We start from the raw sequence: 26382 nt of genomic DNA on the forward strand, positions 1-26382 counted from the left end.
TGAATAGACACTTCTCTAAAGAAGACATCCGGATGGCCAACAGGCACATGAAAAGATGTTCAACGTCGCTCCTTATCAGGGAAATACAAATCAAAACCACACTCAGATATCACCTCACGCCAGTCAGAGTGGCCAAAATGAAGAAATCAGGAGACTATAGATGCTGGAGAGGATGTGGAGAAACAGGAACCCTCTTGCACTGTTGGTGGGAATGCAAATTGGTGCAGCCGCTCTGGAAAGCAGTGTGGAGGTTCCTCAGAAAATTAAAAATAGACCTACCCTATGACCCAGCAATAGCACTGCTAGGAATTTATCCAAGGGATACAGGAGTACTGATGCATAGGGGCACCTGTACCCCAATGTTTATAGCGGCACTCTCAACAATAGCCAAATTATGGAAAGAGCCTAAATGTCCATCAACGGATGAATGGATAAAGAAATTGTGGTTTATATACACAATGGAATACTACGTGGCAATGAGAAAAAATGAAATATGGCCTTTTGTAGCAACATGGATGGAACTGGAGAGTGTGATGCTAAGTGAAATAAGCCATACAGAGAAAGACAGATACCATATGGTTTCACTCTTATGTGGATCCTGAGAAACATAACAGAAACCCATGGGGGAGGGGAAGGAAAAAAAAAAAAAAAAGAGGTTAGAGTGGGAGAGAGCCAAAGCATAAGAGACTGTTAAAAACTGAGAACAAACTGAGGGTTGATGGGGGGTGGGAGGGAGGGCAGGGTGGGTGATGGGTATTGAGGAGGGCACCTTTTGGGATGAGCACTGGGTGTTGTATGGAAACCAATTTGACAGTAAATTTCATATATTAAAAAATAAAAAAAATTAAAAAAAAAAGAATTGTAAAATAAATAAATATTAAATAAATAAATAAAAGATAAAAAAAAAAAAAAAAAAAGAATGGGCAGAAGACATGAACAAATGTTTTTCCCAAGAAGACATACAGATGGGCAATAGACACATGAGAAGATGCTCAACATCACTGATCATCAGAGAGAAATACAAATCAAAACTACAGTGAGAGATCACCCCACACCTGTCAGAATGGCTAAAATTAACAACACAAGAAGAAACAGGTTTTGGCAAGGATGTGGAGAAAGAGGAACCCTCTTGCCTTGTTGGTGGGAATGCAAATTGGTACAGCCACTCTGGAAAACAATATGTAGGTTCCTCAAAAAGCTAAAAATAGAACTACTCTATGATCCATCAATTGAACCACTAGATGTTTACCAAAAGAATAAATACTAGTTCAAAGCGATAAATGCACCCTGATATTTATACCAGCATTATCAACAATAGCCAAATTATGGAACAGTCCAAGTGTTCATCAACTACTAGAATGGATAAAGAAGAAGTAATGTATATACATACACATACACACACATCTCTATATCTATATATCTATATCTATATCTATATCTATATCTATATCTATATCTATATATATAATGTCATTGCCAATGGCAAGATTTCATTCTTTATATCAAAAAGATATATAAAATTCTTTATATCAAAAAGAATGAAATCTTGCCACTGGCAATGACATGGATGGAGTTAGAGACTATCATGCTGAGTGAAATAAGTCAGTCAGAGAAAAACAAATACCATATAATTTCACTCGCGTGCATAATTTAAGAAATAAAACAAATGAACAAAGAAACAAAAAAGACAGAGAGAGGCAAACCGAGAAATAGACTCCTAACTATAGAGAACAAACTAACGGTTACCAGAAGGGGGGTGGCGAGGGTGGATTAACTAAGTGATGGGGATTAAAGAGTGCACTTGTTTTGATGAGCACTGGGTGATGTATGGAAGTGGTGAATCACTATAATGCGATTCTAATATTACACCTGAATCTAATATTACACTGTATGTTAACTATCCTGGAATTTAGATAAAAACTTAAAAAAAATTGTTACAAGGTCGATCTCATGTTGTGTTCTTACCACAGTGAGATAAAATTTTTAAAAAAGAAGAAAACAGAACTATAGATTAACATTACAGTTTTTTTTGCTGTTTGATGGCATTCAGGAAATAAATACCTAAAAGGCACTCAGATAAATGTTTTGGAAAAAAATCCTGAGATATCAGGATAGAAGTTAATTTTTTTAGTGAACTAAGTCAAATATAGAAATGTCTAACTTCCAAGATATTTAGTCCATATGGGGCCCTAAGACTATTTTTTCCCTTATCTAATCTCAGTGAACACTGGAGAATGCTGTAGAATTGGAATGGGCTGTCTGCAGCTATCATACATACTATTGTATCTTTTCCACAAAGAGCCTGATGCGTCTGTTGACTGATACAACTTTCATCTGCACGGAAAAACCTTGTCAGAATCCAGTAAATACCAGTACTTGGCACATCTCTTTTACACATGTTCTAAAACATAGGATCAGTGGGGCACCTGGGTGGCTCGGTTGATTAAGTCTTCGACTTCAGCTCAGACCATGATCTCGGGGTCTGTGAGTTTGAACCCCGTGTAAGGCTCTGTGCTGACCGCTCAGAGCCTGGAGCCTGTTTTGGATTCTGTGTCTCCCTCTCTCGACCCTTCCCCTGCTCTCTCTCTGTCTCTCTCTCTCTCAAAAATAACTAAACGTTAAAAAAAATTTCTTTTAACATAGGATCAGTATTTATATACAGCTGCAAGTAAATTAATTTCAAAGTGTAATGAATAAAATATGTCTTCCATTTTCATTTTAATTCTCGGTCTTGCGGAAATTCAAAATTGCAAACTCTAGGGGAGAAATAACTGGGACTGTGACTCAGGTACCAATCTCAGGAAAATAAAGTTCCTTCTCTTGAGTTAAAGAAGAGTTCTTAAAATATGCTTCAGCATTTCCAGCTCAAACGTAGCCAAGAAGAAAATGTCTCCCAGTAGGTGCGGAAGTGACAGGTGTGGTGGACAGATCTGGAACCGGAGTTTGGCTGCCTTCTTCCCTCATCATGGGAGACGGATTCTTTTCCATAGTGGAAATGTACTCGATGAGAGTCAGCCAGAACCTTAGAAATACTCAGTAAGTGCAGGCACATACTTTCAACGACTCTGTGGTTTATCGTAAGAATTAAGGGCATAAGAGTTTAGTTTCTCAACACGCAAACATAAATTTTAGTTGAGGAACTTTCTTAAACTTAGTTTTCAGAATGTGAACAGTGACGGGAAACATGCCTAAACCACCACCGCTCTTTTTTTTTTTTTTTTTTTTTTGGCATTCTCCTTATTAGAGAGGTTTTAATTGTAACCATGTGGTTCATATTGAATCTGACAAGTCATGTAGCGATTAAAAATTGGAATGCTTTGACAGCAGGGTGAACATGAGGATCAGTTGCCGTGTAACTCCCCGTGATGGGGAGAGCCTGGCAAATGACTAGGCTCTGGTCAGGGGGGAGTCTTCAGCATCAGTGCACAAGGCGGAGAGGACTGACAGATCTCACCAGGACAGCACCTGGGGGTGGCGGACGCACTGACCAGATCCACTGCTTGCTGGCTTTCCCTTGCGCTGCTTCTCTGTAACAACAAAACGGAAACAAATTTTTCACAACCTTGTGGTCTAGATTTTAGGATTGACTCTGTAAGTCAAATGGGAGCCTTAAATGCAGACTCACATGGAAAAAAAATATATATGTATATATACATATATGTATGTATATATACATATACAAACATGTATATACACATGCTTTCTTGCAAAAAGATAATACATTGTGAAAGCTATTATGTCTGTGAGCAACATTTAAGGGTGAGAGGATTCTAATTTCTGTTCATTTTTATTCGATGTCAAGCGATCATCAAGATTACTGTTTTATCAATTTTTTTCTCATTTGACTATAAGTTGAAATCTTTGCTTTCATCTAATGTATGCCCTTGTTAATGACATGATAATCTTTGGCTGGTGCTGATTGATTTTCAGAACCCATAGGAAGCATCTTGCTAAATAAACACTTTAGGTTTCAACTTAATGCCGTTTACAAAGAGAAGGAACTGAGCCACAAGCTGTATCCAGGTATGTGCGAAAAAATTTGTTTCCAGGTAGCACTCAAAGTTTCGTTGTTATTGTTGTTGTTATTGTTTTCAGTAGGAGTAGTATTTCCTAAGAGTGGTTGAACCATGGAGTACGAAGCAAAGAAACAAAAGCAGAAAGTTCAGAAAAAGAAAAAAAAAATAAACTTATGAAGGAAAAAAAGTAAAAGTTATTTTCAATCTTAGCAATGTAATTGTCAAATTTATAACCTACAGGTTTTTATATTTTAGATTTAGTATAAAATATCTTTAGGGGCGCCTGGGTGGCTCATCCGTTGAGCATCTGACTTTGGCTCAGGTCATGATCTCACAGTTCATGGGTTCGAGCCCCGCATCAGGCTCTGTGCTGACTGCTCACTCAGAGCCTGGAGCCTGCCTCGGATTCTGTGTCTCCTTCTCTCTCTGCCCCTCCCCTGCTCATGCTGTGTCTCACTCTGTTTCTCAAAAATTAATAAATGTAAAAAAAAATTTAGATATCTTTAAGTCGCATCTGATTGGAATAGTATTATAAATAAATATTGTTAAGCTAAATCGACAATTTGAAAAATGGTATTTTTATCTATTTGTTTCATCAATTTTTAGAATGGTAAGATAGTAACTACCAGGGCTAACTAATTGTGCATGTTTGTGTATGTATGTTAGGTACCATTATGAGCCCATAGTTATATTTTTAAAGTATACTTCATTCCTTTTTATTGCTGAATAATTTTCCATTGTGTGGGTATACCACATTTTGTTTACCCATTCATATGTTGATAGCCATTCAAATGCCTTTGGCTATTATGAATAATGCTGCTATGAATGTCCATATACTAGTTATTGTGTGAACTTATATCTATCTAGAGTACAGAACTAGTTGTGGAATCCCTATTTCATATAACTCTATGTTCAACATTTTGAACAACTGCCAAATGGTTTTCCAAAATGGCTGCCCATTTTACATTCCCACTAGCAACGAATTATGTTTCCAATTTCTCCACATTCTTGCCAATACTGGTAATTGTCTGCCTTTTTTATCAAAGCCACTTTCTTTGTAAGTGATATCTCTGTGGCTTTGATTTGTCTTTCCTCACTGATTAATGATGTTCAGAGGTGTGTGTGTGTGTGTGTGTGTGTGTGTGTGTGTGTGCTTATTACCAATTCATATATCTTCCCTGAAGAGATGTCTGTTCAAATCTTTGGCCCAGTTTTATAATTGGGTTGTTGGGTTGTCTTTATATTATTAAGGTTTGAGAGTTTGTTTACATTCTGGACTCCAGTTCCTTATCAGAGGTATGATTTTCAAATATTTTCTCCCAGGCTGAGGCTGTCTTTTTACTTTCTTGATGATGAAATCCAACTTACTGATCTTCCTCTTATTGCTTGTGTATTTTTGGTGTTGAATCTAAGAAATTATTACCTAACTCACGATCATAAAGATTCACTCCTATATTTTCTTCTAAGAATTTTATAATTTTGGCTTTTACATTTAGGTATAGAATCAGTGAATTCCCAGAGGAACCCTAGACCCTGGTTCCTTTCAGTGGCAAATGATGTTTACATACTGCAAGCTGGGTTCTAAGGGTGCACATTGCTACAGAATTCTCAGGACTTGTTTTCCAGTGGACATTAGTGAAATAAATGATGCGTGCGCACACACTGACACACACACACACACACACACACACACACACAGTGAGTTTGAGTCAATATTGATATTTTCAGTTTAATATTATATAGATTTCATATAGATTTACTTAGCTTTCATATCTTATGATTTTATCTTTTTTCTCTACCTCAAAAAATTATGGTTTCCAAAGATACTAATATAATTTTTTTTATTTTAAAGTACACCTAAAATAATTTCAAAATTATGTTGATATTACCATTGAAACTAAGATTATTGAATAAAGTTTAAGATTTTTTTTAATCATTTGAATATACTACACTCAGGATATCCAATCAAGTATTGTGTTTCAAGGTAATTCTCTTTTCTCTAAGTGTGGTCACTCCCCCAACTGATAGAAAGTTAGGTTCACTTGCTTCAGTTATAAGTACTTAGCTATTTGTGATGAGTGAAACAGAGAGACATTAAAGGTCTGGAACAGAGTGATGATAGAATCTGAGTTAAGTTTTAACAGGATCACCCTGAAATGTGTTAATAGAATGTGGGGGAGGGGAGGGGCAAAGACAGAAGTTAGGAGAACAATATTTAGGCACATTTAAATTTGTGTCTGCATACAAATCAATTGTGTTGACTGTTTTTAACTAGACTGTTTAGCAATTGTTTTCAATCCTGTTAAACAGTTACACAGTTCCCTAACAAGATGCACCACAAAAATCTTGCTTCCATCCCTGTCCCATTCATTCTGTTCTTTTGCTCCCCCTGAAACTAACCACTTTTATTAATTTTGAGGTAATTTTCCTTTTATATATTTTTGAAAATATAAGCAAGTAATACATGTTAATATTTGTATTTCCATCACTTTCTTAGACAAAAATTAGCATACTTGCTTTTTTCACTTAACAATAGAACTCAGATAAAACAATCAGTAGAAAGATATCACCCTCATTCAATTTGTAATTAAGGTTCTTCAATATATGAATGTACCAAGTAGTCTCCTACCGACTGATATGTGGATTAATTCCATTCTTTGGTATAATAAGTAGCACCCCTCTAAACAGCCTGTGGAGTCCTCACTGTATTTTTGCCAGTACATGTTTGGAATATCTTCTTAGAGATGGGGTTGCTGAATATAGCAGACACGGTCTTTGCTCCCTCGAGATCCCCGTTCTTCCCATTTCTGTGTGCTCCTCCCCCAGCTTCTGGGAGTCTTTGCTCTTCATGGCCCTCAGCTGCAACTAAAGGACTGCCCTCAAGATACTGGAGCAGGCACCACTGAACTTACCTCCTTCCTGGGAGGCTTTTAACAAAGGATGAATTGGTGTCAGAGTGTGAAAGCCCAGGTACTCCTGTGAAATCAGGCAGACGCTTCTTTCTGAAAACTGCCTCAAAGTGAAATCTTGCAAGACATCTTTGTCTTTCTTGCCCTCACTCCCTCCGCAGTTTCCTGGGAGCACTTCCCTAATTACCCATTTTGTACACGAATCTTCATTTCAGAGCCCGCTCTTGGAGAACTGGACTCAAGATTTTGAATCTATGTCATTTTGCCAGATGTTACCAAATTTCCCTCCACATGGGATGTATTGTTTTGCCTTCTTATCAGCAGTGCACAAGAGGGCCTTTTTCTGAAGATCCTCGCCAACAGAATGTGTTGCCAAATTTAATTTGAAACTTTCAAAATAGGTAAGCCATTTCACATTAGAAGTTGTGATCTTAAAAAAAACCCCGAGATTTATTTACATCTCCTATTAGATGCTACGTTATCTCAGTAAAATATAATGGTAAGGCCCAATGGTTCAAGGCACTGTCAATAACCAGACAGTCACATTTTTCCAGATGATCTCTCTCAACATATTAAATGAATTAATTAGTAGCAAAAGAGAAATGGACTTTAAAGTCAGTGAATTAATCCACAGCATTTATTAAGCACCTATAAAGTATTTAAATGTAAAGAATAGTAATTTATTAATTAAAATAAGGAGCACAATGGTTAAAGCATACTTTGGGAAGAAGATGTTACGATAAATTTTTTAAAATACTTCCGGTTTCTCATCGTATATCTTGAACAAATAGGCAGTTTGGATTTATACATAAGAGATTGTTGAATAGCTTACACTTCAGAACTATTTGCAAATGAGACAAATTGCAGCAGCTATCACTAAACAAACAAAGCAAAAGATTTAGAAACAGAGCTAACTGGGGACGCGTGGGTGGCTCAGTCAGTTAAGCAGCTCTTGACTTAGCTCAGGTCGGGATCTCGCAGTTTGTGAGTTCTAGCCCTGCATTGGGCTCTGCGCTGACAGCGAGCAGGCTGGTTGGGATTCTGTCGCCCTCTCTCTCTGCTCCTCCCTGTCTTGCTCTCTATCTCTCTCTCAAAATAAATAAAAATAAACTTTAAAAAATTAAAAAAAAAGAAACAGAGCTCACTGAGTTTGCAGCCACAAATCAAGAAATCAAGGCACCAACAGAAAAACTAGTGAGATAAATATATTAGCCCTTGGTTCATACATCATGGCCAATGTAGACATCTGTAGAATCAAATATCGATGCTTTAGAAGGAAATCCATTATTATATCTTTAGAAATAAAATGGGAAACTAAATACTAAGGTAATAATGCAACATAAGAACATAATACAAGGTGGCCACACTCTTAAAAAGAGAGATTTTATACTCAAATCACAATCTAGTAGAAGTGTTAACTCTTCTTTTAGTCAATAAATATTTATTGAATATTACTATATACCAGGCATTAACTTAACAATTCAGAGTATCATCAGCACACAAAACAGAGATTCTAGGGAGACAAATAAAACTAGCCATAATAAATAAGTCCAACTATGTAGAACGTCAGAAATTGGTAAGTGCCGAGAAAAAAAAAAAATATAGTGGGGCAAGGGAGATTTGGACTGCAGGTGAAAGTTTGTGATTTTAAATATGGTCGTCATGGCAGGCCTCATTGAGAATGAGACATTAGAGCAGCCTGGAAGGAGGTGGCAAGTGTTAACCGTGTGGCTGTCTGGACGAGGAGGCTCACAGGCAGGGGAAAACAGCTGGTGCCCAAGCTCTAAGGCAGCAGTGTGAGTGGGGTGCTTGAGGAACAGCTAGGAAGGCAATGTAACTGTAACAGAATGAGAGGAAAAGGAGGAGATGAGGTCATAGAAATAAGAGAGGGAAAGTTCTTTAAGGACCTCATAAGTCATTATAAGTACTTAGCTATTTGTGATGAGTGAAATAGAGAGACGTTAAAGGTTTGGAACAGAGAGATGATAGGATCTGAGTTAAGTTTTAACAGGATGAGCCTGAAATGTGTTAATACAATGTGGGCGAGGGGAGGGGCAAAGACAGAAGTTAGGAGAACAATCAGAAGTTATACAATATCTGAGAGAGGGATGGAAGCTCTGGAGGAGGTGAAACACTTTGATTCTGGATAAAGTTTAAGATAGAGGCAACAGTATTTCCTACCAAATTAAGTGTGGAGTGAGAAGGAATGAGAGGAATTAAAAACCAAAGGATTTTGGTTTGGTCAACGGGAGGAACAGAGTTACTGCAAGTCAGATGGGAAAATGCAGTGGTGGCACAGTTTTTAGGAAGGAGCTAAGGGTATCAGTTTTGCACAACGTGTAAACCCTACTTCCGTGTTAAAATAATGCATAGCCTCTGACATTAAAATACCAATTAAAATTTCCTTTAAGTTAGGAATGGCATCTGACAGCCTTTGAATTCCCACAAAATGTCTAGTACAGGCTATTACACATGGAAGGTGTAAGAGGAATATTTGCTGAATGAAGTAACGTTTGCACTCAGTCCTTCCAAATTTCGCACCACAGTGTGTGTGAAATACATGAACACAGCCTGTCTCAAACTTATTGCTAATGCTTTGTTTATGCTCTATTTTAAGTGATGCAACAAGTTTTGAGAAATTGGTAAACTAGCCAAACTGATAATACTCAAAAAGAATCTAAAATAGTACATAGGGGTGCCTAGCTGGCTCGGTCAGAAGATCATGCAATTCCTGATCTCAAGTTCTTGAGCTTGAACCCCACATTGGGTGTAGAGATTACTTAAATAGGTAACAAGTTAAAACATAAAATAGAACTATAGAATCTAAAAATAGTAGTATAGAGGGGCACCTGGGTGGCTCAGCCTGTTGACTATGAGACCCTTGATTTCGGCTCAGGTCATGATCCCAGGGTTATGAGATTGAGCCTCATGTCATCCCAGGGTCATGAGATTGAGCCTGCACTGAGCATGGAACCTGCTTAAGATTCTCTCTCTCTCTCTCTCTCTCTCTCTCTCTCTCTCTCTCTGTCTCCCTCCCTCTCTCTCTCTCCCCATCCCTTTCCCCCACTCATGCATGCTTTCTCCCTCTCTCTCTCAAATAAATGAATAATAAATAAATAAATAAACAAAATTATAGAAGTGTATATAAATGTATATAATGCTTTTTGATATTTCCATTAATAGCTTTTCTTTTAACATAAGCAGATGTAATTCATTTAAGAACACAATGTTTAATGTATTTATGTAAAACCTCAATAAGTTTGAAATATATCTTTAAGTTTTATAGCCATCCATTTTACACAAAATTTCCATCTTCTTTGTTTTCTGAATCAAAATGTACATGCCCACTCGGTAACTACCAATATACGTAAAATAACAATAAGGCAGCCATATACTTACAATATCTCATTTCCATATCTTTTAACAAAATCTTATATTCACACAATACTTCCTGGGTTTCTTTCTCTTACTATTCTACAACACCATGAGTAAATGCTCATACAATTCCAGTCATTTAAAAGGGAGGCTCAGGCCCAAACTAGTATTGAGCTTCTTTTCATTTTAATAGATGACAGTTAAATTTATGAAGGGTTTGGGTTCCCCAAATAGGGCTGTTATCAATGCACAATTGATAGATACGTTGCTGTGCGAAGAGTTGAAGTTCAGATATTTCTTCCTTTCTATTCTCCAAATTATAACACTTAAAGCAAAACATTCCTTGAAAAAAATTAAAGGATTTAGTCTCTAGAAAGTTTTCTGCAATATTAGCTGATAAAGAAAGAGTTAAATCGAACTTTGGATATATGTTAGTCATAACATAATCTCTTGATATATTAGTAGGTCAATAGTTCAGCCCAGAAAGGGACTCTAACTTGAGCAGACACTAATTAAAAGAATCAATTCTTATCCTACTACATACGTCCAATCATATTAACACATTTCTAGATTTCTTACTCAGTGGACTAGTCAAGATTAAAGGATTTGCTAATATGAAGGAACAGAGTATGCTTCCAAACTGACTGAGCAGATTTGTGAACAAATTAGTTCATTTAAAATTGACAGTGAAAGATTGATTTTGCAGAGAATGAGTTACCTAAGGTATTCATCATTTCCTCTGCCTCTGCACACAAGACAGAGATCCGTTTCCTTCACTTTCTGATTGTAATAGGGCTGCTTACTGAGCACCTTTATTTTACAGTCCTGATTGCAGCCTGTCATTCTTTTTAATTCAGACATATTTTAGCCTCTTAGACAGACCTTCAGAAATAACTTCCTTAAAAGCCTCAGTAAAATGACTCATTACATGTTGCTCGACTATGCTATAAATTATAATACAGCAGAAAGTTCTAATTGCACAAAAGATCCAATTACTCATAAGGCTATTGGACTCATTATTCAAATGCAGGAGTGAGCAGGAAAGCCAGATGCAGAAACATTTTTCCAGAGTTGAAGGCCACTACTCTACAACTCTGATAAAATCTAAGATGTTTGCTATTTGGTATATATTAGCAAATATTCACTAGTAAATAATTTATGACAAAGATTAGAAACTGTGCACCAAAAACATGGAGACAGAAATGCAGAAATTGTTGAGGGATTCATGTTTAAGTCTAAGAAAATAAAAGCAAATCCTTGTGGAAGAAGAGAAACAATAGAACACAGCAGTGACAGCAACAAACACAATTTAGGAAGCAAGAATTCAATTAAAACAAATCCGAAGAAAATGTTATAAATTTGTACTATTTTATTCACAAGGACCTAGACTTCAGATATCAGAGACAGAAATTATGGTAAGATGACATATGTAGGGCGTAGAATTTTTAGGACTTGTTAATTAATTGTTAATTACTTGTCAATTTTTAGGACTTAATTAATTAAGCTTGGGATGGTGGGAGAGTGGAGAAAAGTCTAGGTTAAATATTGGAGGGGAAAGAGTTTGGTAATCTGGTCCACGACAGTGCCCACTCATTCAAATATGGCGGAGAAATTAGAGGAGAAGGTTTTGATTTTTTATATCTGGATTATCTATGGGAAATCAAATGGAGATATCTACAAGGGATTTGGGTAGACAGATCTGTGTTCACAAGTTATATGTAAATATACTATTATCTCTCTTTTGCAAATGCTGAGACAGAAGATTTAATTTCCCACAAAGCATCGCAGTCAATCAACACTGGTATCAGATTATCTAATGTTTTAGATCATAATAAGAGGGGTATGAGTGGGGGGGTGTGTGTGAATCTGTGTGTTTAAAACAACACAGATGTCAGGTAGGGAAATCCAATGGCTTCCCCGAGATTTCTGTGGAATGCCTGGGATATTTCATGTTCAATTTTGGTTCAGTTTTGCTGCATTTTAACATCTATGTCCATTCCTGGCTGCACACAGATGTCAGCTGTCATCACTGTACCTATATCTCAACAAACCGTACCTATATCTGCACCCATATATTTTGTCTTTCCTTCTGTTATAAATATGTCATAGTAACAAAATCTTCATTTCCTAAGTCCAACTCCACCACATGTATCCTAGCTGCTAACCCTACTCCCCTATTCAAGAATCTCACTCCTGTAGTGGTCTCCTATTTTCCCAGTCATTTGTTTTTCTTCACTATCAGATTGTTTTTCCATAAAAAAAATTAATAACTATTCCTCTGTTAATTTCCATCAAAAATAATTCCTAACAATGACCATCCATAAAAAGGTCCCCAAAATACACACCCCCTCCAGCTTACCCATTGTTGCTTAAACCACTTCACTGAAGTTTTTGTCCCCCACTGCACCCAGCTGCTCTTGTCAAGGACTTTAATGACCTGTACATGTTAAAGGCAATAGTCAATGTTCAGTCCTCAACTTATTTGACCTATTTACATTATTTGACAAAACTGATAACATAGTCTTTCTTGAAACACTTTTCTTGTCTATTTGGGTACAACTCTAACTGGGCTCTCTTTCTCCCTATTTGGCTGCTCCTTCTCAGTTTCATTTGCTGATTCCTACTCATCTCCCCAATCCCTAAATATCCAGATTGCCTCTAGGGCTATATCCCCAGAACTCATTTCTTCTCTGTCTACACTAAGTCTCTTGGTGATCTCAAAGGTCTTGTGCCTTTGAATCCCATCTATAGGCTAATGCCACCCAAAAGTATCTCAGCAGCCCAGACCTCTTTCTTAAACTCCAGACTTTTTTTTCTCAACTGCCTACTCTCCTCTCTACTTGGTTGCCTGATAGGCATCTCAAATGTAATATGCCCAAAATCACACTCTTCATTTGCAAGTTGCCAAAACTGTCTTCATACAGACATTCCATCACCATCAGTGGTAACTCCCATTTTTCCACCACCCAAGCCAGAACTCTTAGAGCTTTCCTTCCCTTCTCCCTTTCTTACTACGTAGTCATGAGCAACTCCCATTTACTCTTTTTTTCTTAAGTTTAAATTCCCCCATCTCCAGCTCCCTACCCTTGTTCAAGCCATATTACTAAACCATCACTAGACGGTTGGTATAGCTTCTGAACTGGTCTCACTATTTCCTTTCTTGCCCTTACAGACATTCTCCACCCTACCGCCAGTATAACATTGTAAAATATAAATTAGATCATGTTACTCATTGCTCAAAAGCCCAGAGTGAAATCTGTTGTCGCTCAGAGTAAACTTTCAAGTCCTTATAACAGACCACAAGGCCCTAAGTAATTAGTTCTCCTGTAAATACTTGGACTTCAGACACTAACACTCTCCTTCTTGCTTACCCTGCTCCTTTCACACTGGCCTCCTTGCTGTAATTGGAACATTCCAAGTGAGTTCTACCACAGGGCCTTCACCTTTGCCATTCCTTTAATAAGAACACTTTTCGTCCATAAACCTTCCTGTTTCCTCACTATTTCAAGCACTACTCAAACGTTACCTCTATTAATTTAAATATGGATTTGGCTGTTGTAACAAAACAAAACATAGCAATGATTTTAAAAAGATGGAAGATAGAAGTTGATCTCTCCTTCTCATATGAATCTGGTATTAGTGGTCCTAGGCTATTATTACCACTTCATAGTATTAGACACTCAGACATCTTCAGTCATATTGCTTAACCATCCTCAAAATGCAGCTTCCATCTTGAAGCCTGTGACCACTACATCTGCCACCATGTTCCCCTTCCAGACATTGGGAGAGAAAAAAAGCAAGGTGGGGGGGGGGGGCGGGGCGGGGCAAAGCTCAGTTGCAAGCATCACTTCAAGTTATATCCCATCAATGACAGCTTAATCCCCAACCATAAGAAAGACTTGGGAATGCCATTTTAGCAGTGTGATTTTGTGGTCAGCAAACAATTAAGTGCCCTATAACCAAAGGAAAAAGAAAACATGGGCATCGGGAGACAATTAGCAGCCTTTGTCACATTATTTTATCAGAGAAGTTTTACCTGACCTACCTATATAAAATAACACTTATTTCTTCACTCCACAATCACCTTTAATATGCTTTATTTTCTTTATAGCACTTGTGTAAATATACCTTCCATATTATACCTTATAAAATATACCTTACTTTTATATGTTTGCTTGCTGGCTTAGTTTCTGTTTCCCATCACAAAAATGTAAGATCCTTCAGGGCAAGAATTTTATGTTTTAATCATGGCATCCCCATAGATACAGGCCCTCAACAAATATATTCTGGATGAAGAAGAACTCTGAAAATCCCTGAACTCACTACATCCTCTCTCACTCCCATGCAATTTCACATCCTGCTTTTCCGTTTGAAATATCCTATTGCCCTTTATTTGCCTAACATTAATGTCTTTGTAAGATTCAGATTCAGGCTCGGGTATTAGCACCACTGTGAAGACTTCATGCATCTTTTAGGCATCCATTTTGCATGCACATCTCTAACCCTGCATTATGGTCCTCTACGTCAGCATCTGTCTTTCTTATTATAAACTCCTTGAGGATAAGAAAGCATTTCATATCTTTGTAACCCAGGAACCCCATTAGTCAGGACTCTTAGCTGCAATTGGCAGAAACTCATTTGACACTGCTTAAGTTAAAAAGAGTTCTTAAAACCAGGTAGGGTAGGAGCGCCTGGGGGCCTCAGTCAGTTAAGTGTCTGACTTCAGCCTCAGTCATGATCTCACAGTTCATGAGTTTGAGCCCCATGTCAGGCTCTGTGTGGTTAGCACAGAGCCTGGAGTCTGCTCCCTCTCTCTTCGCCCCTCCCCGCTGGCACTCTCTCTCTCTCTCTCTCTCTCTTAAAAATAAATACTAAAAAAAAATTTTTTTAAATAAAACCAGGTGAGGCTGGGGTCAGTGTTTCCTTATGTGACTCCAAGGGTGACAAGGCTACATCCTCCTTCACCTTGATCATTTCCAGTGGAAAGAGAGTTCTCACGAAGGAAGCTGGTTTTTCTATTTTTTTTTTCTGAGAAACACTTGGTCATATTTTGTATAAGCCTGAAGTTACCTTTATACTCTCCATATATTTAATAATGTTTTTCTTCTCTCTAGATTAAAAGGTGAGGGGAAAATGTGACTCTCAAGACAGTCACCTCAAGATTTATGGAGACCTTCCTGGAAGAAAAATCACTTCATAAGTTTGTAGTAATTCAAACATGGAATTTCTACAGGAAATATTCATCTAGAAATAGTCACCACGTGTTGCTTACTATTGGTCAAAAGGCCAGAGAAGAACCTGACTTGTGAAAGCCATCTCAAATTAGGTAATGAAGTTGTGATTAGATGTCATCCCTGACAATCGTTTTTACCTTAAAGTCCTGATGGGAGAGGTTGAATACCCCTCCTCTGAAGTAGAAGCCCAGCCTGCCTGACAAAGAATGTGCATGTGCATTGTAGACCATTCCTGCTTGAAAATACTAAAAGATAGAAACCCTAACATACTCAAACTAGAGCATCACAACTTAGTGCTGAGTGATATTAGTCTGAACAAGCAATGTTGGGGAGCCATGTAACACTTTCACTGATCTGAACAGCGATGCCCTGAAATTTCTCACTGTTTATTTTTAAAGAAATAAAAACCGGGTCTCATGTGGAGAAAGTCCTCACCCTCTGACTTTGCAAAGCATCTATGACAGCTTCCTTCAATTCTCAGTCATGCCTCCCCTTTCTCGTTGGCTCAGATGGGTTCAAAGCACATCCAGAAGCCAGTCACTGTGGCCTTGAGGAGGGATAGACTGATTAACTAAACTAGTTCATTTTCCACCCAGGAAGCATGGGTGGATCAATCCTACGCAGAGTGGGGATGGAGAGGAGGGAGGAGTGAATTCTCCAACACACTGCTTTCAACCAACCAGAAGAGGAGAACATGTAAGCTCACAAATGTCCATTACAGATTTCACTGAGAATTTTAGAGATACATATGTACAGTATAATTTTGTGTAAAAAACTATCCTTAGGGAAATGTAAATATATAATATATATGTAAAACAGAAGAAGGACTTCAAATCAGGCAGCATAATATCAGCAGTGGTTACCCCTTGGGAAGGCAGTGAGGGTGTGAGAATCCAATGAGAGGGACAGGGTTCACATTTAACCTTGTGCACATATGTATTGTCTGAATTTCATAATAAGAATGTAGTCATAAATGACTTGTGTGATGAAAACAATTTTTAATTAGAAAACAACACATATCCCTTATGACAGAAAGTTTATAGCTTTACTTAATGAACAGTCTTTTTGAACAAGGCAGGCAATATTGACAGGATGTCATTACAGTTATACTTCATGAACCTTGATATAGATGAAAATAACTGGCTTCACATATAGTTCTAATTTTTTGAATTATGTTGATTTCCTGTGATAAGCCAAATCGCACCATTTTTAGTAGATTAGCATTTGTCTTGCAGAATTTAGCGTGTAGGAAATAAAACAAAAAGAAAGAAAAAGAAAAAGAAAATATGTATTTGCCTAATGATTTCTCTCACACATTACAATAATTGTCACTCTGTTCCCTGAAATTTTATTTATTTATTCACTTTCACGTGAGGGAACCATGGCAAAGCACTAAAAGTTGCCCGTACTGTTCTTATTATGGTGTTTCTGAAATAAATCCTTAATGGGCTACCCGAACCACCACAAATACCCCTGTAATCTCCCCTCCGCTTTTTGATTTGTTGACAAAAACGTAAGGTGTGTGTGTGTGTAATGACAATAATTATTAAACACATGCAAACATTTATTTATTCATGTGTCAAAACTGTATAGAATACCTACTATAGTTTAGCCACTGTGAAAGGAGAACAAGGCTGAATGACAGAGTCCCTGCTCCAGGAATTACAGGTACTACTAGAAACCACTAATAAGTAAGCAATGCCTTTGAGTGTGCTGCATTTATGAGGAAGGGGAAACTGAGAGTCACCGAGTCAGCCTTACATGGGGGTAAGGGTGGAGAGGAGATTGTCAGGCAAAGCTTCCCAGAGAAACAGCTGCTTGGCAGACTGATGGGGTTCAGGACATGCTACCCCAAAACGCGGCGCCTGAGTATACTGAATATTTTAAGCTGACAGAGTTTGAGAGCATGGAAGAAACAGGAGGTCCCCTTTGACCATCTTCCCATCCTTCTCCCCTGAAACAGGTCATTTTTTTCACATGAGAGACGCCCTCCCTACACCTGCAGGAGAAGAACATCCTCATCTCCTAAGACAAAGATCTGAGAAGAATCTAACAAACTGACTTTGCTAAGTTTCCCCCAGTTTACTGTACTTACCTCATGCCCCTTAACCTATCCTATTGCACCATGACTATCACTCTTCATCAAACCTAGCATAAAAACACCCAGTCCTTGCTGTCTCTCTGGGTTTTTATTTCCTTATGAAGTCTCATATGTCATCGCATAAAAGTTATGTTAAAAAAAGATGTGTGCTTTTCTCCTGTGAACCTATCTTTGTCCGTCTAATTTTCAGACACAGCCAGAGGCCCTAAAAGAACCGAAGGAACTTAATTTTCTTCCCCTACACAATGAGGTGAGAGTGCATTCTGGGCTTAGGGAACGGCAAGTATGCCAAATGGAGTTGGGTAGAATTGGGAAGCTGCAAATCATCCAGGACTAATGAAATGGAAGGTGAGGAGTGATCACCAAGGAGGCAAGCGACAACACTTGACTATATGTCACTGTAAAGACTTTGTCATAGGTAACGCAATAATACCAAATAGGAGAAAGGAATGACAAAATGTGCTTTAGGGAGAAAACTCTAGTCTAGATGCCAGGCGAAAGCAAATTAAAGGGGATAAGGACACAGGGAGGACCAGTTAAGAAGCCACCATATTAATCCAAGTGAGAAATGATGGCTTGAACTAAATGGTCCTGGTATACTTAGGAGATTTGAAGATCAAATACCTGTGGGACTGTGAGAGCAGGAGGAGTCTGTGAACCTTCCCCCCAGAAAAGGAAAGGCATATGGTTACGTGCATTTCTCTGGGGGAAAGAACGTATAGCTCTTATCAGATCCCAATGTGGCTTCGTAACTGAAACAAGACTCAAACTACTACACTGTGCTATGCTATTCTCATAGTCACACTTTATTTAAACACTCAAATCTCCTTATAATTGTTTCTCAAAGTTGCCAGATTTAGCTAATAGAAACACAAGATTAGATACAGGATTTAGCAAACAAAAATTTACTTTCAACTGGGCATCCTGTACTTTATTTGGCATCGCTACTGAAAGACTCTCACGCTGTGCAATAACATTTCTCTGGGATGACACATTATATTCCTCATTATCTGGGTACAAAGTTCCTTCAATTCAAATTCCATTAATTAATTTATTCGTTCAACAAATATTGATTGGCTGCCTACTCTGTATATACTGAGTACACATTAGTGAGTAAACAGATCATAGTCCCTTTCTCTGGGGACCTTACAATGTAATTGGGAAGATGAATTTTTTTTTTTGAAAAGTAAATTAAAGAATTAATAAATAATTATAACTAGTAAGTGCTAGGAGACAAGCAGGGAGCAGTGATAGAGAACAATGTAACATTTCACTCAGAGGGGAAGGAAGCCAGGCCAGGCAAAAGGTAGGGAGGAAGGGGTTCTAAGCAGTGCGAAGAGTCTGGTGGAAGAATTGGAGGTGAGGAAGAGCTATTGAGTTTGTAAAACACAAAGACTTTGTTTCGTGGTCAGAGGGGAGAGTGGAAGCAGAGTCAGCTACATAATGTGCAGGGCCCGTTGCAAAATGAAAATGTGGCCCCTTGTTCAAAAAGCAAGGAAACCATGCCAGTAAAGGTCCTAAAATATAACATCTTTTCTTTTGTTACGTTTTTTTAACTTGCTACTTAATATCATGCTAAGTTTAAAAATATCTTTTTATTTATTTTAAATATTTATTTTTGGGGGGTGGAGGGGCAGAGAGAGAGGGAGACAGAGGATCCAAAGTGCCTCGTGCTGACAGCAGAGAGCTCGATGCTCATGAGATCACTCCCTGAACTGAAGTCGGTCGCTTAAACTGAGCCACCCAGGTGCCTCCAAAAAAATATTTTTTAAGTTAAAATTTTAAACCATTTGCATAGATTTTCCATTTGTCTTTATATTTGGCAATGTCACTTTTAAATGCAAATACAAGAACATTTACCCCATAGGCAGAATCACCAAAATTACACAATTTGTATTTCGTAGCTCATATATACACATGTATTTAATTCTTATCAAAACAGGGGAAATGCTGCACAAAACGAACTCAACTGTTTTTATATCACTTCTTGATACAAACCATTCTAACGCTCTTTGTTTTTAGCTTACTGGTGGATAAAGAAGGACTCAGTAGAAAAGGAGCTATGGACTGCCCTATCTTTCCCTTCTCATTGTACGTTATTGGCTAATGCGGGGAAGTCAGAGTAAGAGAGCTATAGTAGAGTTTTTTGGTCCTTCGGGTTTCTTAGAATGCTATTGCCTTCTTTCTGCACTAGACACAAGGTCTCCTTCCGAGGGAAAAGATGGCTTCTGGGGGCTTCAGCACCCTCCACTTATTTAACTTATAGACACAGCACGCTCACCTTGTATGTAACTCCCACGCAGTCTTGAGTTCAACGGAATTTAGCGTTTCTAGAGCACAGCACGCTGGGCATCATGGAACGATGAGTCCACAGAGTTGCACACATTTCCTCGCTGACGGCATGCTCTGTTGTTCCATTGGACTCTACTTACAAAAAACAAACTCAAAGGTAAAATCAGGAACTTCAGAATGGCAACAAAAGAACATTACACCAAACACATGTATCATGGCCCATGAAGTCAGTCCTATGTGAGAGGAGATGAAGCATGGAGAAGCGGGCAGAAATCAGACCATGTAATTAATGATATTTGGTGTCTGTAATTTTCCAGTTGCTCTCCCCACTCCCAGCTCCTCTTTCTTCTGTATGGAAAACCTAGACATCATTTAAATGTAACAATCCCATAGGGCACCCAGGTGGCTCAGTAGGTTGAGCCTCCAATTCTTGATTTCCTCTCAGGTCATGATCCCACAGTCTTGGGATCGAGCTTCATTCACATCAGGCTCTGCGACAAGTGTGGGGCCTGCTTAAGATTCTCTCTCTCTCTTTCCCCCATCCCTCTCCCCTGCTTACACACACACCCTCTCTCTCTAAAAAAGAAAAAAAAAGTAACAATCCTTGTTCTAAATCTATTCCGTTTATTCCAATATAACTGATTTCTTTCTACTTAGGAGGCCTTTTCTTTCTTACTACTAATGATGCCTTGTACTTAAATGAAAAACAATCAAAACCCAAATTTTCCTTTATTCCAATATTTATCTCTAGATCTGTCACTAAAATAATAACAATAAAATAACAACAATAACACATTAGGCATCATGGAATCAGTAATGAAGGCCAAATATTTTGGGTAGTAGTTTGAAGTAAAAAATGCTTAGATGCAGACATCCTGAATCTCCGAGAACTCTCTCACAGTTGAATTTTGCCATTTCACAGGACTGTTGGCTCTGGGGTGATGCCCCCTTAATCTGTTTTCTGACACCCATTAATGCATTTCCTCACTTTCATGATTGAAGTACAGCATGCACTGATCATTGATTTGTAAAGTTGAGTGTGAGTGTCCGATGCATTTTAAAGAGAAACCTTTAACACTTCATTCTGTTCTAGCCTGACTTCACTTTACAGTGTAGTCCCCTGTGTCACTTGCTGTCTGGGTCCTGATGCATCAGAACTAAGGAAACAGAAGGAGGTGGGGGACAGAAGAAAGAAAGCATAATAAACTTGTTGACCCAGTGCATTCGCACTGGCAGCGTCCTCTCGTAGATTATAATTAAATGAAACCCCTGAAAATCTCCTTGATGGTATTTTTGCTTGGTTGGATTTTTTTTTGTTTGTGTGTGTGTGCGTGTGTGTGTGTGCATGTGTGTGTGTGTGTGTGTGTGCGTGTGTGTGTGCGTGCTTATTATTCTTATAGTACACAGCACCACTGAATCTCATTACAATTCTGCTCTGGTCTGTTTTCTTCCTGCACTTTGGGAAGCTGGCTGTCATTAAGGGCTCATGAGACACCTGTGCAATGCTCACCGGGTTTCATGGAATTCTCCCTGCTCACAGCTTTTTGTAATGATATGAATGCCCGAGCTTGAAAATTAGCATCATTTGAGAATAGTAACAAAATGTTGAACATGGGCTTTTTCTTCAAAGACTTCCTATCTTTGAAAAGAATCCTCTTTTTTCTCAAAAATAATTTTCAAAACTCCCAGTAGAATATTTAATTTTGAAGACTTGCATTTTCATCACATTTATTCTTCAGAGCTGATCTATAAACACTGTTTATACCATCAATGTTTTTGTTCTGAGGGTAAATATTACCAAGTCAACAAAACAAAAGGATACATTACATTTTTCTCTTTTGAGACTGATGAAAAGTACCAATGTTACATAAAAAAGAATTATATCACAGTTGTAAGATGACTAATTATTCCTAACTCATCAAACTGTTTTTTAGTATCTACCACATACTATAACCAAACTAAACTAGAATTTGTTCACCCGATATGCAACAAGCGTATAAAAATGGACACCATGCTTTTTCAGTGAAGAAAGATTAACTATTGGTGTGGTACTACCCAGGAGAATAGGGAGCTAATGCTCAACAGTCCTAAACTCCCCAGTGGCTTGAGGATTTTTAAGAGCAAAATTTGGGGCAGGGGTCCCCTGAGAAGGTGGATGCCATTAGTTGGAGGCCCATGAGGTCATACTAGCAGATGTTACTTAGTAACTTCCCGTGCTCCTTTACCTGGTCCTGCGAAAGTGTATTCTATCTCAAGAGACTTGGAGTCTTAAAATTATCTTTTATTCTTTATGCTAGAAGTTTCATTAGGTATATCTGGTGGTTATTTATATCTTTACGGTAAAGCTGATTAAACTACTTGTCCTACAGGTCCCTTTGAATGATAAGCATTGCATCCCTTGAGCTTAGGCCCATGTATTCCTAGCCAGGAAGCTACACCCAGGCATAGCCAGGGGTGATATGACCCCTAGTATTCATTTTTCCATCTGAACTCACAAGATGGATGTTGGCTTCAATACTAGGGACTGTACTAGGCACAGAAGTCTATATGCACGCCTCTATACATAACGTACAGTACAATACTGTTGCTATAAACAAACAAACAAACAAACAAAAATGGTGGCAATATTTTCTCTGTGTAAGGCTAAATAAGCTGAGATTTCTTCAAGACTGTCTTCCCAACACATTTCTGCCATTGAGTTTATCCTGCCTTATTTGCATGCTTTTCTCCTCTGGGCCAAAGTCCCAGATTCATGACTGCCTCTCTTTTCCTCCTTAGTCTCTTTTCTTCTCATTTTCCTCCAAGACAGACAAGTTCTTCTCATAAGTTGTCAGAACCACAACCTTCTTTTGCCCAGTTCCAGTGAACCTCCTGGCCTTGCTATAGCCTAAAGAGAACCTTTCTATACCAACAATTTCAGGAGCTCTATGCTGAGCTTTTGATATGATAAAGGAAAGAATAAGGAATTTGGAAAATCCTCTTTCAAGGCAATAGCCTGGTTTGTGAAGCTATTGTCTTGATGCATAAACTTACTTGGCATTTGTTCTTTCTGAGTACCTTCTTGAACCTATCTAATCATTACACATACTCCCAGGTAGATGGATGCATAACTAATAGGAGTGAAGCCTTATATTTAGAAAGAGCAGGGGCTCCTGGGTGGCTCAGTCGGTTGAGCGTCTGACTTCGGCTCAGGTCATGATCTCGCAGTCTGTGAGTTTGAGTCCGTATTGGGCTCTGTGCTGACAGCTCAGAGCCTGGAGCCGGCTTTGGATTCTGTGTCTCCCTCTTTCTCTGCTCCTCCCCTGCTCGCTCTCTCTCTCTCTCTCTCTCCCTCTCAAAAATAAATATTTTTAAAAAATTAAACAAAAAGAGATGATGGAATAACTGAAATTGAGTACACGCTCCTCAATTAATAAAACTCATTTTATTACTAGTAACAGCATTTTTTAAAATTTTTCTAAGGTTTACTTATTTTTTGAGAGAGAGATAGAGTGCGAGCAGGGGAGGAGCAGGCAGAGAGGGAGACACAGAATCCGAAGCAGACTCCAGACTCTGAGCTGTCAGCACAGAGCCTGATGTGGGGCTTGAACTCACGAACCATGAGATCATGACCTGGGCTGAAGTCGGATGCTTAACTGACTGAGCCACCCAGGCACCCCAGTAGTAATAGTATTAATATCTGCAATAAATGAAGTGTATGGAATAACCAAGACCATATAGGCTGTGTCCAAATTGACCCAGATTGATCACAAACATTTATCATGATTGACATAGAGACATCCTAAACGTACCATCTTCTGGACTGCTCTGAAAACACGGGTCTCAGTTTTGTAAGCTAGGGCATCAACGTACTGAAGAACAATACAGTCGCTGAAACAGTAGTTTTACTTTGAAATATTTCTGTTTCTAGTTTTACTTCAGTTTTTCCTTCATGATTGCATCATTATTTTATTGTCTGTGATTATTTTTCGGCATTTCTATTCCGTAATAGAGTAATAGTCTACAAACATATTATACATGGTTATTTGATTACATAAATAAATAGAATAGCATATTTCAGTAATTGATATTTTAAGTGAGACAGGTTTAGTCTGAAGTGGTTTATCAAAGTCTGTGATAATAACGAATTGATAGCAAGACATCTCAAAGAGAAAATCAAGACTACTTAATGACTAATTGGTCAGGGAAAGGAAATAGAATGTAAATCAGAAATTTTTGCTAATGCATTGAACCATGTTGGGTAAGAGAGTTGCAGGAAATGGGGACAAGTATTGATATTTTGTTTTAGTCTCCTGGCTAATTCTGGCTTAGGTGCTGGGAGTCCTGATTTGAAGACAGAAATAAACATACCTTCTGTCACTACCTAAAATTCAAGGTGACCTTTAAGTAATAAAATGTACTGGCAAATGCCATTAAGACCTACGGTAGTTTTCATTTCACTAATAAACAGAATTTGAGGTAAGTCTTGAAGTGAAAATGTAAAGAGACTATACCATTGGCCAAAAGTGAGGCTAAAAGACATAAATTTTTAAATTCAGATTTCAGTTAAGTTACACAGCAGGCATATGCCTTTATTGGCTATCTTTAGAGGGGAGGAAGGAGATTATCACTTCAGGAGATTCAAAACTCTTCCCCGACCAACCCTGGCCTCTACTAACCTTGTGACCTGGTTACTTAAGGCCAATTTAACATATCATGAGAAATGTAACCAACATGCCGCTTAAATAGGTTCATGTTTGACCAAAGGATGGCAGATTCTTTCTCCTACGTGTGCTTTCTAACAACTGCTAGGTTCCCACAATTCCTCTTAGGATGCTAATAATTATTGTCAAGTGTCTCCGCTTTGACTAATATAAGGATGTCATTGCCAGGTGTGATAGCCCTGTGATTTTGGAAATGCTGAGTGCAATGTAAGCAAGATATGTGAATAGAACCATCTCATGGACAACTTAAGGAAGGGGCTGGTGCTGTAATGGCCAGGAGAGGGCTAGGGAAGAACTAATGAGGGGGATTAACGATGCCTAGTGCTGGAAAGCAAATTCTTGGAAGAGAATGGCAGCATCTACTTTCTGTCCTTTCTCTTTTTACAGGCCTAACCAAGAACTATACAAGTAGTCCCCAAATTACAGAGGTTCCAACATCTTGTTACGCTGCTTGGTAAAGGGTTCATCCATACAAAGGACGACCTTGTTGAAGCTCTCCCTTATTCCTGATTATCTCATTGCTAGTATTCCTTTCTCCGTAACACTGGGGTGAGGACACAGGCAGGCATCTATATTATGGCTAAGACTACTTATTACATTGAATTGTTTTGAGTGTGTAGTTAGGATTTAGAAAGTATGTATTTGCACTGCTTAATTTCCAAAATCTTTAAAAATAAACTCGATCTCATGCTGGGTTTCTACTCTGTGTATATTTACAACCAAGTTGCACTTTCCTGATACTATTAATTATTGCTATTTTATTTTTCCTTTTTAAAAAAAACGTTTTAATCTTTTTTTTTGAGAGAAAGAGAGAGAGAGAGAGAGAGAGAAAGTGTGTGTGTGTGTGTGTGTGTGTGTGTGCAAGTGGGGGAGAAAAAGAGAGGGAGACAGAGAATCTGAAACAGGCTCCAGGCTCTGAGCTGTCAGCACGAAGCCTGATATGGGGCTCAAACTCATGAACCGTGAGATCATGACCTGAGCCAAAGATGGACGCCTAACTGACTGAGCCACGCAGGCACCCCTAATTATTGCTATTTTAATATTCCAGTAAACATTCTTCAGAACCCATCCATACCTTGTATATGCATCACTTAAAAAAATAGAATGTATTGGTTCTTTTATACTAAAAAGGTAATATGTAGTTATTGCAGAAAAATGTAAATAGAGAAAAGCACAAAATTGAAGAGCATTGGAACTTCCAAAATATTTGTATGGCAGTGATCTAATTGTATCCCTACAATATCCTCATGAATAAGGTAACATACAGATTATTGTCCACCTAGCTGTTGCATAAAATGAGAATGAAGTGAGTTGCTTTTAGTTCATAGCACATCCAAAGCTACCCCTGAGTCCTGGCTGATTCCTAGGCCCAAACTCTTTCCGTGCCATACTGTGGGACAAAGGGAGTTGGAAGGGAGTAAGTATTCCCTGGGAATTGGAGCCAGACACAGAAAGTGCAAGCACACTTCCGTGACTTGTCCCGAGCCCGGCAAGGCCAACTAGGCCAGTGAGTGGATTCTTTCCAGCTGCATCTTCATGACAGATTTCTCAGCAGTATTGAAAGCTGCTTGGGAAACTCTTCCGTCAGTGACCATGGAGGCTGACAGCTCTGGCTGAGTGATTCTTGGCCCCCATTAGCCATACACCTTTGAGTTCAAGAAGGTTGTGTAAGAAGAGTATATAGTTCTTCCTGATCCCCTCCTTACATCGTAAGAGGGTGTGTTATGTTGGAGACCAGATAACGAATCAGGA

At 38.4% G+C, this 26382-nt stretch overlaps 1 long non-coding RNA gene across 1 annotated transcript; it reads right to left on the reverse strand.

Annotated features, from left to right (window-relative positions):
• Nucleotides 1-1574: 1574 nt before the first annotated feature.
• On the reverse strand, nucleotides 1575-20055 carry LOC132682716 (uncharacterized). The gene is made up of 3 exons (XR_009611825.3): nucleotides 19917-20055; nucleotides 12660-12737; nucleotides 1575-3527 (listed from the first exon to the last, which is right to left on the reverse strand). It is a non-coding gene; the product is annotated as an uncharacterized LOC132682716 (long non-coding RNA).
• Nucleotides 20056-26382: the final 6327 nt, after the last annotated feature.

Source organism: Panthera onca, chromosome C2 (assembly GCF_046562875.1).
Source record: "Panthera onca isolate mPanOnc1 chromosome C2, mPanOnc1 haplotype 2, whole genome shotgun sequence".
NCBI classification, from domain to species: Eukaryota; Metazoa; Chordata; class Mammalia; order Carnivora; family Felidae; genus Panthera; species Panthera onca.